The sequence below is a fragment of the Syngnathus acus genome, unplaced genomic scaffold, assembly GCF_901709675.1.
Source record: "Syngnathus acus unplaced genomic scaffold, fSynAcu1.2, whole genome shotgun sequence".
Taxonomy (NCBI): Eukaryota; Metazoa; Chordata; class Actinopteri; order Syngnathiformes; family Syngnathidae; genus Syngnathus; species Syngnathus acus.
The window spans coordinates 94657-109184 of NW_023590226.1; the positions used below are offsets into that span (position 1 = coordinate 94657).

At 44.2% G+C, this 14528-nt stretch overlaps 3 non-coding genes across 3 annotated transcripts; 2 read left to right on the forward strand and 1 right to left on the reverse strand.

Annotated features, from left to right (window-relative positions):
- Window positions 1-2136: 2136 nt before the first annotated feature.
- On the reverse strand, window positions 2137-2209 carry trnak-cuu. The gene has a single exon. It is a non-coding gene; the product is annotated as a tRNA-Lys (tRNA).
- A 919-nt stretch (window positions 2210-3128) lies between these two features.
- On the forward strand, window positions 3129-3201 carry trnat-agu. Its single transcript has one exon. It is a non-coding gene; the product is annotated as a tRNA-Thr (tRNA).
- Window positions 3202-3614: 413 nt separating this feature from the next.
- On the forward strand, window positions 3615-3687 carry trnam-cau. The gene has a single exon. It is a non-coding gene; the product is annotated as a tRNA-Met (tRNA).
- The last annotated feature ends 10841 nt before the right edge of the window (window positions 3688-14528 follow it).

Below are 14528 nucleotides of genomic sequence, written 5' to 3' on the forward strand. Positions count from 1 at the left end.
TGCTTTCAGGCCTCCTCCTTTTAACATTGTTTTAGTGATCAACACACCAAAACATCTGCAACAGAGAAAACTTGGCATTTTTTCTTTTGGTTTTTGTTGAACTTTTGAACATTGGAGGGGTCTGCAGCCCATCTCGGGCCATGGTAAAGGGGCTGATCAGAAACCAGTTTATGGGGACAAGGACCGGGTGGATGAACTCAATCTGTTCTTCAACAGATTTGATTCCGCCTCCCTCCCATCCCTTCACCTCGCTCCGCACCTCATTCTGCCACCTTCGACACTCCAGCCCCCACGCCAGCTCACCAACCCCCTCTCAACCCCCCGAAGTCACTCTTGTGTCTCCACTCCATCACCCCGGTCTTCCGACATCCCCCTCTCCTTTACAGATCTTCAGGTGAGGAGTCACCTCAGAAAGATCGAGGTAGGGAAGACCCCGGGCCCAGACGGCATCTGGCCGAGACTGCTCAGGGACTGTGCGGACCAGCTGAGTGGTGTGGTCAGGTACCTGTTCAACCTGAGCCTGAACAAGGTCCCAGGACTGTGGAAGACCTCCTGCGTGGTCCCTGTACCGAAGGTGCCGCGCCCCAAGGAGCCTAACCACTTCAGGCCTATTGCCTTGACTTCCCACCTGATGAAGACTATGGAGAGGATCATCCTGGGTAACCTGCGTTCACTAGTGGGAGCGCAGCTGGACCCCCTGCAGTTTGCTTACCAGCCTGGTGTTGGGGTGGACGATGCAGTGATTTATTTACTGCACAGAACACTGCTTCACCTGGAGGACAACAGGAGCACTGGGAGGATCATGTTCTTCGATTTCTCCAGCGCTTTTAACACAATCCAGCCGTCACTGCTTCGGGTGAAGATGGAGAAGGCGGGTGTGGACCAGCGCCTGGCTGCATGGACAACGGACTTCCTCACCGACCGGCCGCAGTATGTGAGGTTACATCGCTGTGAGTCCGACGTGGTGCGCTGCAGCACTGGTGTCCCCCAGGGTACGGTGCTCTCTCCTTTCCTTTTCACCCTGTTCACTTCAGACTTTACCCACGACACCGCTCACTGCCACATCCAGAAGTTTTCCGACGACACGGCCATTGTTGGAAATGTCTCGTAGGGGAACGATCTGTAATATAGATTGGTCATCAAGGACTTTGTCAGCTGGTGTGAGCTCAACCAGCTTCAGCTGAACACCAGCAAGACGAAGGAGTTGATTGTGAGCTTCGGGAGGACAGCACCCATCTTCAATCCGGTGAACATCCAGGGATCGGGCATTGAGGTAGTGGAGAACTACAAATTCCTGGGTGTTCGCCTTAACAACAAACTGGACTGGACTGATCATACCCACGCCCTGTACAAAAAGGGCCAGAGTCGCCTCCACCTGCTGAGGAGACTGAGGTCCTTCGGTGTGTGCAGGGCTCTCCTACGGACCTTCTATGACTCTGTGGTGGCCTCGGCCATCATCTACGCTGTGGTCAGCTGGGGTGGGGGCAGTACTGACTGGGACAGGGGGAGACTGAATAAGATGGTCAGATGAGCGAGCTCTGTTCTGGGCTGTCCCCTGGACTCCATTGAGGTTGTGGGTGAGAGGAGGACGTTGATTAAGCTTAAATCCATCATAGACAACACCTCTCACCCCCTCCCTGAGCAGCTCCTTTAGCGGCAGACTTTTGCACCCTCGGTGTAGGAAGGAACGGTTCCGCAGGTCCTTCATTCCGTCTGCTGTCAGACTTTACAACATGCATGCCACCTGATAAAATGAATGTGTTTCGTCTCGACTAGCAGCACTTGTGTTTATCCTTGTCTGTTATTTACCCTTTTTTGTAACTCTGGCACTTGTTTTATTCTTGCACTCGTATTATTCTTGCACTCATATGCGCTGCTGTGACAAGTGAATTTCCCCGCTGTGGGATGAATAAAGTTCAATCAATCAATCAATCAAGAGTTGGTTCAGACTGAAGTCAAGTTTTTGATTTCTAAAGCATGAAACATTAAATTGACTATGAAGGGACTCAAACGCTCAATCATCTGATCCGGAGTCAGACGCCTTATCCATGAGGCCACATCGCTATGTGAAAGACTCCAATTTGTAAGTGTGTCCTTGATAAGACTAAGAATTCAACGGCTCCCAACAAGCAGGGACGCCCAACGTGGGGCTTGAACCCACGACCCTGAGATTAAGAGTCTCATGCTCTACCAACTGAGCTAACCAGGCTTCTCCAATTAAGAATTGTTTCATTCTTTCACTTTTTTTTAATGGGTTTGGTTCACGAAAACCAGCAGCCACATTTTAAATCTAGCCTCTGAAACACATTCGTTGATAAGACTAAACATTTAAAGGTTCCCAACAAGTGGCAGCTGTCCAATGTTGTCTCTAGTTGGAAACCCCAGCCCAAGTTGGAAACCCTAATTGGAAACCCTTGCCCCAGTTGGAATTCCTAGTTTGAAACCCTACCCGGAGTTGGAACCCTAGTTGGAAACCCTAGCCCTAGTTGGAAACGCTGGCCCTAGTGTGTAATAGAGAAAGCATTTTTTCTTTTGTTTTTTGTCACTTTGTTGCACTGAAAACGGAGATTGGGGGGGAGTCAGCACAACAACAAAAAAGAAATCAGAAACCAAAACCCTTTCTGACAGTATACAAGAGTTGCTTCAGACTGAAATAAAGTCGTTGATCTCATGAATAATATTAAATTGACCATGAAGGGACTTGAACCCTCAATCTTCTGACCCGAAGTGAGACGCCTTATCCATTAGGCCACATAGCCATGTGAACGACTGTACCAAGTGAAACATGGCAACGACTTCTGATGACTGCAGCCTTTTGTGGCAAGTGAAGTTCACAATTGTTCCAGACATAAATGGCCTGTGGATTAATCCATTTACAGTAAAAGAGAATTGTAATGCAATTGACATATTACCTTGTTAGTGCAAGTGGTCGTGCATCAGTCTCAAAATCTGAAGGTTGTGAGCTCGACCCTCATACGGGGCGCTGTTTTCCATAGTCCACAGAAAAATCATTGTCAATTTCAGAAGATAGTAGGTTGCTCAGAATAGAATAAAGTTTTCTGTCTGTGAAGTTGAAATGGCCGGCGGTTGAATCAATTTTACAGTAAAACTATTGTTAACTATTCATGGCCTCGTTAGCGCAGGCGGTAGTGCGTCAGTCTAGTAAACTGAAGGTCGTGAGTTCAACCCTCACACGGGGCTCTGTTTTATTTAGTCCTAACCCTAACTCGAGCCCTTGTTGGAAACCCTATCCCCAGTTGGAAACCCAAGTTTGAGAATGCTCAGACAAAAGTAACTTTTTCTTTCAATGAAGTTCAGTTTGATGGAAATGGCCGGTGGTTCAATCTTTTTTACAGTAAAATAGAATTTTAAGACAGGTGTCACAAAGTCTCGTTGGCGCAGGCGGTAGCGCGTCAGTGTCGTAATTTGAAAGTCGAGAGTTCGATCCTCACACGGTGCATGATTTATATCTAGTCCAACCCTAACTCTCGCCCTTCCTGGAAACCCTAGTCCTAGTTGGAAAGCCTAGCGCTAGCCTAGTTAAGTTTGATCAAAATGGGCGGTGGTTGAATCAGTTTTACAGTAAAAACAATTGCACAAAATGCAAAAGCATAGTGTCGTTGGCGCAGGTGGTAGCGTGTCAGTCTCATAATCTGAAGGTCGTGAGTTCGACCCTCACACGGGGCATACTTTTATATAGTCCTCACTCTAGCCCTATTTGGAAACCCTCATCCTCGTTGGAAACCCCAGTTGGAAACCCTGGCCACAGTTTGAAACCTTAGTTGGCTTCCCTAACCCGAGTTGGAAACCCTAGTTTCAGAATGCTCAGACTTAAAGTCACTTTTTCTTTCTGTGAAGTTCAGTTTGTTTGAAATGGCCGGTGGTTTGATCAATTTTACAGTAAAAAAGAATTGTAAAACTGCAAATGCACCTCATTAGTGCAGGTGCTAGCATGTCAGTCTCACAATCTGAAGGTCAAGAGTTCGGTCCTCAGGTGGGGCAGACTTTTTATATACCTAGTCCAAACTAGCCCTAACCCTAACTCTAGCCCTAGTTGGAAACCCTAGTCCTAGTTCGAAACCTTAGTTGGAAACCCTACTTTCAGTAGGGAGCAGGTTGCTCGGACTAAAATAACGTTTTCTTCTTTTAAGGGGTAGGGCAGCAAAGTAAGCAGGGATTGTGAATATCAGCAAGCACAGGTTGCTCGACTGGAGTCAAGAGAAACAAATTAAAAATTGTACAAAATTTGCCTCTTTCTTTTGGCTTTTGTCAATGACATTTGGGGTCATCACAACAAAGATCCAAACAGCACACAAACAGTTTACCGTAATTTCCGGACTATAAGTCGCGTTTTTTTTCATAGTTTGGGTGGGGGGGCGACTTATACTCAGGAGCGACTTATATATGTTTTTTTTCACAAATTTTTACTTGATCATTAACACATCACTTACTTACAAGTATAGTTGACCACTTCACATGTTATTTTTAGTATAGTTGATCACTTCACATGCTTTGATATCTTTATCTTGAACATATTCAAAACATGAAAAATAGAGAGAAAAAATCAAATAAAGTAATTAACACTTTAAAGCGCCATATCCTCTGGACATGTCCTCTGTCACCAGGATGACACCCCGCTCACTCTTTGTTCGATCCTCTGCCCTCTGGGAAGAGGTACAGGAGCCTGCGCTCCCGCACCACCAGACTCACCAACAGCTTCGTACTCCAGGCTGTTAGGATCCTGAACTCTCTCCCCCCTTCTGCGTAGCGTCCTGTACTTTTGCACTATATTCTGACTGTCTGCTGAATGCACACTTGCTCCGTTTTGCTCCTCTTATTTATTTATTTATTGTGTTATTTGTTTATTTATTATTTATTCATCACTCTTATTATTCATTGTTTGTGCCTTCTTGTTTTTATTTTGTGTTGTTTGCTTGTATGTATGTCGTGTACTATGTCTTGTCACCATGGTTATAGTGGAAACGTCATTTCGATTTCTTTGTGTGTCTCGGCATGTGAAGAGGTTGACAATAAAGCAGACTTTGACTTTGACATAAAGGACGAGAAATTTGATCGATGGATTTAATGATTTGGAGTGACACAAATGGTTTGATAATATGGTTGTTTAGTGATAGTTATTTAAAATATAGTTTATATATCGTTGTATGGGCCTGTGGAATAATTTGAACTGCGGCGCGGCACACAGCATTGTTGACAAAGGACGATCGATAAAAGACGAGAAATTTGATCGATGGATTTAATGATTTGGAGTGACACAAATGGTTTGATAATATTGTTGTTTATGTGATAGTTATTTAAAATATAGTTTATATATCGTTGTATGGGCCTATGGAATAATTTGAACTGCGGCGCGGCACACGGCATTGTTGACAAAGGACGATCGATGGATTTAATGAATTGGAGTGCCACAGATGGTTTTATAAACGTGTTATTTATGTAATAGTTTTTTTTAAATAACTGAATGTTACGTCAGGCCCGTTCTCAGCTCCTCGTTTGTGTTTGTCACGTTAGCATACCGTATCGTTTAGCCTGTTGTTGCTCGTTCATGTCTGTTCTTGGTGTTGGATTTTGTCGAATAAATTGTCCCCCAAAATGCGACTTATACTCCGGAGCGACTTATATATGTTTTTTTTCACATTTTTGGGCATTTTATGGCTGGTGCGACTTATACTCCGGTGCGACTTATAGTCCGAAAATTACGGTACCTATATTGTCCTCTTTCAATTTGATGATACACTAGACATGAAGATCTGTTTAGATTTGAAATCTTATCCATTAGGCCAGATAGCCATACAGGAAATTCTGACAAGTGATAGCAGTGCAATGATTTTTGAGCATATACAGTAAATCTACAGCCTAGATTCAAGTGAAGTTAAGATTAAGGGGTTCAAGTCCCTTCATTGTCAATTTAATGAATGTCAAGAGGAAAGTAGCCTAGTGGATAATGTGTCTAACAATAAATAATAGTTTTTGTTTTGTTTCTGCATTACCCAATACATCTCCTTCACATTGTGACACATTCTCCCATTATCTGTCTGTGTTAGGTAGAGAAAAATATTTTAAAGGAAAGGTAAGTATTGTTGTGTTGTGTTGTATTGTGTGTTGTCATTACCGTATTTTTCGGACTATAGGTTGCGGTTTCTTTCATAGTTTGGGTGGGGGGACGACTTGTACTGAGGAGCGACTTATATGTGATTTTTTGTCACAAATTTAAAAAAAAAAAAAAAAAAGTGAAACCGCGATAAACGAACCGTGATGTAGCAAGGGATTACTGTAGTTTGAACTGCAAGTGACGTCAGCGGCGCGGCGGTTGTTTACTTAAATGACAAAGATGACGAAGGGCCCCATGTACTACCGGCATCTTTAGTGGCTTTGCTTGTAAGTGACACGTAGGACGAAGAGTTTGAAGGATTTAATGATTTGGAGTGACACAGAAGGTTTGAAAAACTATTATGGGTTTTACGCGCGCCCGGTCCTACTCTATGGAGCTATCTTTCACCTCCGTGGATGAAGGTCGGAGGCCGGCGCTCGGTCGGGTGGCTGTCCGGGGACGGTGGATGGGGCTCGGACAGGGCTTTTACGCACGCCCGGTCCTATTCTATGGAGCTCTCTTCCACCTCCGTGGCTGGGAGTGCCACCTCCGGGGATGGAAGTCCACGCCGCCACACGCCTGGAAGTCGATGCCGGTGCTTGGGGCCGTGTGGCGGTGAACTATTTATGTTATAGTTATTTGATATATTTTATTTCGTGTAGTAACTTGTATATGTTTTTATCGTTACAGTTCAGTAGTTGTTGGCTAGTTGAACTCTTTTTTTTGTTAAATAAAGAGCCGTTTACCAAACCCACGTCTTTCCTGGTACTTTGTTAAGGCTAAACAATATTGTTATATATATATATTATATAATATATCCTCGCTGGTCTGTTAGCTTTTTGCTGCCATCTGTGGTGTTAGCGGGTCATTTTGGACCGTGTATTAAATCAGCCATAAAATACCCTAAAAACAATCTTTTATCATCCAATGTTTTTCTTAACTCTTGTTTAGCTGGTTGGGCTCCCTTATCCATGAAAAGATTGGTTTTAATGTTTTTTTGTGGCCCCCTGGGCCTTTGGTTTAACACCATACCCCTAATTTTCAATGTCTAAAAAGTGGTCAAATGAACCTTAAGAGAAGAAGGCAACAAAATAATCAGATGTTCTTTTACCTGAGTGTAACTGAGAGATATTAAAACACATTTCTTAAATGTTCAACAAAAAAAAGATTTTCATTTTAATCTTATCAAATATAGTAACATCTATGGTGTTTCGGGTCATTTTGGACCTGTATATATTTACTTCAAGAAAAGGGCAAAAACAAGTCTTTTTTTTCACACAATAGAACTTTAATACAATATTAAACAATATGAAAACCAGAACAGTCATAAATAATAAAAAATTACAATAAAACAAAGATTTGCAAGGTCAAATAAACAACAACCAATCGAGAAAATCACCAAAAGAAATCAAGTACTTGTTCTACAAATACTATGGGCAAAGAACATGCCTGTGTGTGTGTGTGTGTGTGTGTGTGTGTGTGTGTGTGTGTGTGTGTGTGTGTGTGTGTGTGTGTGTGTGTGTGTGTGTGTGTGTGTGGGTGTGTGTGTGTGTGTGTAGGTGTATGTGTGTGTGTGCGCACGCGTGCTTGTGTGTGTTTAGATGCATGTGTTGCAAACACTGTTAGCGTGTTCTTTGCAGATGTTTTTCTTGCAGGTGATGCACACTATGTATGTTTTTCTGTCCATACTGCTAGGGCAGACCTGACACCTCTTTCTTTTTGAGCGAGGTGGTCTCACTGGCTCTGTGGCTGTGGATGTGGATGGAGTGCTTGAGGCAGGACTGGTTGCTGAGGGGGAAGGTGATGCTGATGTTCTTCTGGTTGCTGTGGATGTGGATGGCGTGCTTGGTGAACCCTGAAGCTGTCTGACCAAGTCTGCAGCAACTCGGTCTCGGGGCACCCGTTCCCGTTGCTTGATGTGCGGCTGGATAAGGGAATTCCCGAGCTCCTCAATAAAAATTCTCCGCTTGGTGTTTTTGGTTGAATTCCACCCTTGGTCAATATGGGTCCACAACACAAATGCATTGTATGCAGACACATTGAGGATGTTGTAAAACACAACCATTGGCCATCTCCTGGTCATTCGCTGGCAAGTGTATGTGGCAGTCAGCTTGTTCAGATTGTCCACTCCTCCTTTGTTTTTGTTGTAGTCCAGGATGATGATGGGCTTTTTGTCTCTTCCTGATGACAGAGCAGCATCTTTGTGAAGAGTGGACATCAGTATCACATTCCGTCTTTTTTTTGGACAATATGAAACAACAGTGGTGGTATCTGTGAAAACAAATTTGGAGGAAAGTGGAGCCCTGTCCTTCACCAGCAACATTTCAGCGGGCAGCTCAGGTTTATTTTTTCTTACTGTGCCCACCATGGTGAGTTTCCTCTTGAGAAGTTCTTGTCCAAGGTCATAGCTGGTAAAAAAATTGTCACAAGTGATGTTGTGACCCTGCAGTCCAGTAGTCAAATCGAGAACTACACGTTTTCCTTGTTTTTTTTCAGGGATGCCGCTTGCAGATTTGCCTGTGTAAATCTGTAGGTTCCACGCATAGCTTGTTTTAGCATCACAGGCTGCCCAGATTTTTATGCCATATTTGCCTGGCTTGGTGGGCATGTATTGCCGGAATGGGCATTTTCCTCGGAAAGGGAGAAAACGTTCATCCACTGTCACCTCTGGCCCTGGGTTGAACATCTGTGGAAGGAGTTGCACCCATCTCTCCCAAACATCCCTGATGGGAGCAAGCTTGTCAGATTTTGCTCTGGTGTCTCGATTGTCAAATCGGAGGACTCCTGAGATCATTTGAAAGGTCTGAAGAGACATTGTTGCCCGGAAAATATGTCTGCCCGTTGATTTATCCCAGAGACTCTCAGTTGCCTCATTGCTGGATCTGTAAACTCCAGCAAGGAGTAGAACACCAAAGTAGGCATCCAGGAACGTCTCATCAATGTCTTTCCACGTGTTGGACTTTTTTCCCCTCAAGGTTTGTCATAGCAATTATGACTTTTTTTAGTGACAATGGCAAAAACAGATCAAAGCACGTCTTGATGTCACTTACTCTTGTCACAGCAAACCTCGTGACGCCTGGGGTCATTTTGATGATGTTTGCAGCAGCTGTCCTTCCATGCACATCAGGAGGAACTGTGCTCCAACGTATGTTGCCACATTTGGATTGGAATGATTCAGCAGGAGCAACTTCAGCACCAGTGACCTCCTCTTCAGACTCATCAGTTGTTTCTTCCAATTGGTACTCCACATCATCTTCGTCCTCAGAGGCCTGCTCATTTCCCTCGCTAAGATCCTGTGTGTCCTCTCCCTCATTTGCAGCAAAGATGTGATCCAAAGCTTCATTTACATTCAATCTTCTCTTCATTGTTGCGTCCTGTGAATTTGCAGCAAAGGTGTGATCCAAAGCTTCATTTGCAGTCAATCTTCTCCTTATTGTTGCGTCCTGTGAATTTGCAGCAAAGGTGTGATCCAAAGCTTTATTTACAATCGCTCTTCTCCTCATTGTTGCATGCTGGGAAATCGCGATGTGTACTCTGCAAGTCACCACCCCCGCACTCAAAAGCACCGCCCCCACACTCAAATGGCTCGCAAAAAGCCCCTAAATGAAGCTAAAGTGGTTGGACGAAGAGGCTGTTGGTTGATTGTGTGTTTATGATTTCATTGTTGGCATTTTTTATTGTTTTATAATCGAAAATTTTAACCGCTAAGAAATGACCCGAACAAGGCAAAACTAGCTTCTTTCACCAGAGCACTTTATAATTTAGTAAAAAAAAATAATAATAATAATTTTGTTTAAATGGAAGTCCCTGACAAAGTCAAAAAGCTTCAACGCAAAAAACAAATGTATGAAGTACTTTATGCATGCTAAAACTAGAAAAAAAACAATAATGACCCTAACAGGCCAGCGATACTAATCTGTGGAATAATGACGAGACTGACATCAGCGGCGCACGCGCGGCGTTGTTGACAAAGGACGAGGAATTTGATCGATGGATTTAATGATTTGGAGTGACACAGATGAAATAAAATGATACGACTGGCATAAAACCAAATATAAACCACATAAAAATAAAACGTTGAATTAGTGGGAGCACCGAGCTCTTTTCTCAGAAATGAGCCGTTCCCATCTAGGCGTAATCGGAGACAATGACACCCGAAGTGGTTAAGGTTTGTCTTTAAATGCAGGATGCTTGGTCTCCATGTGCCGAAGCAGGTTTGAAGGCTTCATTGCCTCGTTAGCTAGCCTTTCGCCACATATGCGGAGTGCACTTGGCGCGTCAGAGTCACCTGTGGCGATAAATCCATATTTTAAGTAGGACTCCAGAAATGTTCTTTTAAATGCAGCTTTCCTTTTCTTAGAAGTCGTAGCCTCTTCTTCTTCAGTGTCCTCATTGGACGTTTTTCCCTTTCCGAAGAAGCTTTCCAAACTTCTCTGTTTCTTGCTCATTTTTGCTTGCCTCGCAGGCTTGACTGTGGTGACACGTCACGTGACCGAGACGAGCGCCCTGTGTCAAGAGTCCTTATTTTTCAGATGCACCGACAGATGTAATTGGGAGAGATTCGCCAAATTTTTTATATTTTTCAAAATAAATTCTTACTCATTTTTGCTAGCTTTGCGGGCTCGACTGGGGAAACATGTCACGTGACCGGAACGAGCGTCTTAACCTGAATGAATTGATCGTCAATGAAAAATAAAAATATATATATATATAGTATATATTTTTATTTTTTTCCTGTGCGGCTTGGCGGCCCGGTACCAAGTGACCCACGGACCGGTACCGGTCCGCGGCCCGGTGGTTGGGGACCACTGGATTAGAGGACTTGATGAATTTCTAGCACTGAGCAGCAGAGTGGCGCAGCGGGAGCGTGCTGGGCCCATAACCCAGAGGTCGATGGATCGAAACCATCCTCTGCTATTTGGAGTTTGTCTGCTTTGGACCTTCTTTCAAGTAATGCTTTTGAGAAGAAATGTCGTGCGCATAATATTTTCCACGCGTTGGTTGTGCTGCATGGAAGTCGACCACCCATCCTCAATCCAAACAGTTTGTGAGGGATATATGTGCCTTCTTTCACCATTCTCAGTCCAAATACACAGTGTAGTTACCTATTAAATGGGTACTCCAGGTTAGAATAAAAGGCAAAGATTGATATTTCGCAAAAACCTTTGAAGGGTCTTGATACTTTACGGCTGCACTGACAGGATTTCGGCAAAAAGACCAGACCTGAATTGCTGCAGAAGTGGCTGTGGTGGGATTTGAACCCACAAGTCAGGAGTGACTGGAGCTTAAATAAACAACCGCTTAGACCGCTCGGCCACACTACCTAATTCCTGGGCTACTGCATGGAATTTTCTTGACAATTATATTAAAACTTTGGAATCGGAGGCTACATAGCTGGTTTCCCCACCAGCAACCAGGTTAGTGCTGTCCGACACCGCCTTGTTTATAATGTAACAAAGAAGAAACAACACGCAGAAGGCCTTGCAATCATCGACAAGAGCCAGCTACCCCGGAAAGCAAAAATTGCGGTGCATTGTACCAAAGGGCCATGTGGCCACTGAAGATGAGCAACATCAGCAGCGAACGGGCTGGACAGACTAAGCCAACTCCTACATTCGGAAATGGCTAGGTCTACCGAAATGTTTCTCTGACACAGGCTTGTTCGGGGCAACCGCGCTGCAACTGCCGATCCTGTCCATACCATGGCCAGGTTCGTTCTTGAGCTAAAAGGATCCTTGGATCCTACTGTGCGAAATGCACTCGTGGCGCTATCGGCAGGCTTCAACATCAGGAAAGAATTGGCAAGGTGAAAGAAGGGAGAGCGGGGCTTGGCTGGAGAGAGCCTCCACGATTCTGGTCCAAGGCCACAAAGAGGGGGACCCCTGTGCAGCGCACCTAACGCCAGCCTACAGCACCTACTGGCAGGCTGCACTGACACAGGCACGCTACAGATGCCGCCACGACCCAGTCCTGACGAAGCTGGCCGAAGTTCTCGAGACCAGCAGAAAAGAGACCAACAACCAGTCTGCAGCCATACAGCTCCCTGTCAGGTTTGTGAGGGCAAGGGAGAGCAGTCGAGACACCAGCCGACGAGGCAGTTTTCCGACAGCTGAAGTTCAATCGAATCAGGGAGAGCACGGACGCAGTTCCGCACTCTCGCAAATTACGCAGTCGAGATTGAAATGAATTCCTTTATTGTCAAATTAACGCAGTGTTAACTGCGAAAATTAGTTCATACTAGGCATTCCATATCAATGAGGACAGGAAAAGGGTTCTCCCTCGCCGGTACGCTGGCACTGCATGCATATATTTTTTTCAAATTCAAGACATAGATGTTTTTTACTGGCGCACAACATGAGCCGTGCATGAACACCACCTTGTTCAAAGATTAAAACCAACACAATGCACGGATTCACGACAAATGACATACCAGCAAATCAGTGTGACTTCTGTGTTGCCTTTGCGAGACCAGTTCAGATATGCGCTATCACAAATTTATAAATCAGGTGTGTTCGGACCTCCGCAGTGGAGGCTCTGCTGAACCCCTGAGACCGACTCACCGAACCCCTAGAGTTTGACCGAATCCAGGTTAAGAACCACTGGTTTAGAGGCTGTCATTTCTGCAAAAGGAGGATCTACTAAATATTGATGTCATTTTTCTGTTGGGGTTTCCAATTGTATGCATCTGCCTACTTTTGTTTAAATAATGATTGCACACTGTCTGCAAATCCTATAAACTTCATTTCACTTCTCAAATATCACTGTGTTGATCACTGCCGTCATCCGCCATGCATGGATTCGGGCCATCTGATTGGTTCCTTTGCCCCCCCCCATACACACACAGGAATTGGTTAGGACTTGATTAGTAAGTGTTAGGAATCGTTTTGGCTGTCCGTTCAGAGCAAGGAACAACCCACTAGCCCCACGGGAAGTTGTCATTTTCTGTAAGCTTGTGTGTATGTAAATTTGTCATGGTTGTCATGTAACATGGAGTGGGGGGGGAAACAAATGGTGCATAAAGTGAGTATGGATTGCTCCCAGTAATAAATTGGCGGGGCTGACATTCCAAATTTTAACAGCAGATGGTGCAAAATTAAGTGGGGGAATATTGAATGAATTGGCAAAGCTGAAATTCCAAAATTCTCCAAAAGATGGAGCCAAACCGGTGCAGGAGACCAAAGAGAAAGAGGGGTCGGATTATGGGTCACACATGGAAGCACAAAAATGGTTTTTATTTGTATTTTTATTTTACTTGCTTGGCTAACATATATTCTGTAACCGCTTAAAGCAATATTATCACAGAATTAGGCTAAGCTGCCCACCCATATAAAAATAGGGGTGTGTCAAAGATTGTTGGAAAGGGAAGAACAAATGAGTTTTAATTTTATTTTATTTTTTATTTTTTTTTATTTTTCTTTGCTTGGCTGAAATATATTCTGTAACACCTGCGTGAAGCTGGCCCCCCACCCCACGCAAAATTTAAGCAAAATAGTCTGTTTCGTTTGTGCTTCGTTTGTGCTGGTTTGTGCAGCAAAAATTTTCGTTTGTGCTGCTATGGTTTTTTAGTTATGAACGATTCTTTTATAGGTCATCCAGAGTTCACCCAGCCCCCCATCTGCTCAAAATGAACCCAAAATGGTACCGTTCGTTTGTGCTTCGTTAGTGCTGGTTTGTGCAGCAAAAATTTTCGTTTGTGCTGCTTCCGTTTCGGAGATATTACACATTTATTTTATAGCGATGACGTCACCTAGCCCCCCACTTCGCTCCAAATGGACCCAAAATGGTACCGTTCGTTTGTGCTTCGTTTGTGCAGGTTTGTGCAGCAAAAATTTTCGTTTGTGCTGCTTTCGTTTCGGAGATATTACACATTTATTTTATAGCGATGACGTCACCCAGCCCCCCACCTCGCTCCAAATGGACCCAAAATGGTACCGTTCGTTTGTGCTTCGTTTGTGCAGCAAAAATTTTCGTTTGTGCTGCTATGGTTTTTTAGTTATGAACGATTCTTTTATAGGTCATCCAGAGTTCACCCAGCCCCCCATCTGCTCGAAATGGACCCAAAACGGTACCGTTCGTTTGTGCTTCGTTAGTGCTGGTTTGTGCAGCAAAATTTTTCGTTTGTGCTGCTTCCGTTTCGGAGATATTACACATTTATTTTATAGCGATGACGTCACCCAGCCCCCCACTTCGCTCCAAATGGACCCAAAATGGTACCGTTCGTTTGTGCTTCGTTTGTGCAGGTTTGTGCAGCAAATATTTTCGTTTGTGCTGCTTCCGTTTCGGAGATATTACACATTTATTTTATAGCGGTGACGTCAGGTAGCCCCGCCCCCCTGTTTACTTCCAAATTGACCCAAAATAGTGCCGTTCGTTTGTGTTTCGTTTGTGCTGGTTTGTGCTGCAAAAAGTTTCGTTT